Raw genomic sequence first — 2,640 nt, forward strand, 5'->3', positions numbered from 1 at the left:
TGCTTGATCACCTCTAACTGCCTCTGCCTCAGCCCTGCCACCATGGCTTTGTCCGGAAGGACGTCCGGAACCTCGTCTGGAAGATGTTCAGTCTAATTAGCATATTACCTTTTTATTAGTATAGATGCCACCTTGCCTAAAAATTCAGGTTGTTAGCAGGTTTTCCCATCATGGAAGGAGAGCCCGCAGTAGCATCCTGGGTTCTGACCAGGGCTTAAGCACTCGTGCTTTATCTCAGCAGATGAGATTCCTAGAAGAAGACTCTTGGATGTACCTTGAACATTTCTATTGATTTTGCCAAATCATCCTCCAAAAATGTTGAACCACTTTAAAATCCCACCAGCAACCATGCATGTGCCCTATGTCCTACTTTCATGCCAATATCATTGATTTCCCCCTAGAAGCTTCCATCCCCTCAGCCAGGACTGCTTGGCACTTGAGCCAACCTCACTGTTCAGTGAGGGACTTGATTTCCCGAGATAGAATTATGGAGGAGGAAAAATAGTTTTCCTCTACCCCTCTGAGTTCTTAGCGGGGGCTCTTGTAATGAAAGACAGATTACCAAGAGAAAAAGAAAAGTTCATTAACATATGTACCTAGTGAATATGTGGGAGATCCCAGGGAAAAATGAATAACTCCCCAAGGTGGCTTAGAATCCAGATTTAAATACCTTCTTCTTGGGGAGAGGGGACAGGAGATGTAGGCCTCTTAGCGGAGAGTAAATGATTTTTAGGAAAGATGAATGGGGTAGGGGAGATAGTTTGTAACAAAGTTTGGGTGTGATGTCAAGTTCTAGTCTCCTGTCCTGTGACAGGAGTCAGTCTTTACTGGCTGATGACACTTTTCCCATCGAGGGGACCTATGACATGCAAGCTCTTTTTGAGGGGTCTGATTTTAAGCAGATAAGGAGACTTCAGTGAAAGCCTCTCCTTGCATTTGCTGTTTTTCAAGCATCTGCAGCTCAAGATCATCAATATAACAACACTGCATATGTTGGGGTGGCCTGTTCTCTGATCTTCACAATGAACCCAACAAAAGCTTCTTTCCTCTATTAGATGATTTGCCACAGTAGCATTATTCCCTGGAGACAGTATTCTGACCAGACCTTCCTGGGAGTGGTCATGTCATACCCTGTGATTGTAGAAAGGTGTGGGCCACATCACTAAGTAAATCAGGGTCAGTTTTCTCATCTTGTGGAAAGGAAGATAAAGTTATGATAGTTTATCTGCCTTTCCACAGGTTTCCTGTGGGTTTGTGTCTCTGCTGCGGCCCCAGTGGCCCCAGCACCTCTGTAGCTGGCCACGTAGCTTGGGGCTGCTGGGTGCCAGGCCCCCCTGCAGGCTTGTGTCTCTGCTCCTCCAGCTCCAGCGGCCCTAGCACCTCCAGCGCCCCCAGCGCCACCACGGCTGCAGGGGTTGGAGCTGCTGGGTGCCGGGCCATCGGAAAACACATATATAATTATGTTCAACTTGTAACAATGAAATTGGGGGTCACCACAACATGAGGAACTGTATTAAAGGGTCATGGCATTGGGAAGGTTGAGAACTACTGCCCTAACTGGTCTGCCCTGCTGGTCTGATCCTCCTAACTGCTCTCCCCTGCCTGCCTGATCGCCTCTAACTGCCGCTGCCTCAGCCCTGCCACCATGGCTTTGTCGGGAAGGACGTCCAGAGACCCTGTGAGCTTGTGTCTCTGCTCCTCTGACCCCAGCACCACCACAGCCATGGGGCTTGGGGCTGCTGGGTGCCGGGCCCCCCTGCGGGCTTCTGTCTCTGCTCCTCTGACCCCAGCACCACTGCAGCTGTGGGGCTTGGGGCTGCTGGGTGCCAGCCCCCCTGCAGGCTGTGTCTCTGCTTCTCTGGCCCCAGCAGCCCCAGCACCACCGCGGGCTGCGGGGCTTGGAGGTGCTGGGTGCCAGGCCACCTTGAAGGCTTGTGTCTCTGCTTCTCTACCCCCACAGCAGCAGCGACCAAGTAGGCCCAGAGGCCGTTCACCAGAGGGTTGGGGCAGAATGCCTGTGTCATCGCCATGGTGATGACACAAGCGTCCTGGCCCAGCTGCCTCCATTTTGGCAAGGAGTGACAGCAATTTGCATATTCCCTCCTATTGGCTGTGGGGGCCGCCATCTTTGTCATGGAGTGATGGCTAATTTGCATATTACTCTTTTATAAGATAGGAAGGTATTCCATATGTGTCCTTATCCCCCCATTGGCCCATACAACCCTGCTCACCACCTTAGTGTCTGTGTCCATTGGTTAGGCTTATATGCATGCATACCAGTCCTTTGCTTGATCTCTCCCCCTTACCTCCACCCTCCCCTGCCTTTCCTCTGAGGCTTGATAGAGGCTTGATATGATCGATGCTTCTCTGTCTCTGGATCTGTTTTTGTACATCAGTTTATGTTGTTCATTATATTTCACAAATGAGTGAGATCATGTGATATTTATCTTTCTCTGATTGACTTATTTTCTTTAAATATAATGCTCTCCAGGTCCATCCATGCTGTTGTAAATGGTAGCAGTTCCTTCCTTTTTATAACAGTGTTGTATTCCATTGTGTAGATGTACCACAGTTCTTTAATCCACTCATATGATGATGGGCACTTAGGCTATTTCTAAATCTTAGCTATGGTGAATTGTG

Source organism: Myotis brandtii, unplaced genomic scaffold (assembly GCF_000412655.1).
Source record: "Myotis brandtii unplaced genomic scaffold, ASM41265v1 scaffold404, whole genome shotgun sequence".
NCBI classification, from domain to species: domain Eukaryota; kingdom Metazoa; phylum Chordata; class Mammalia; order Chiroptera; family Vespertilionidae; genus Myotis; species Myotis brandtii.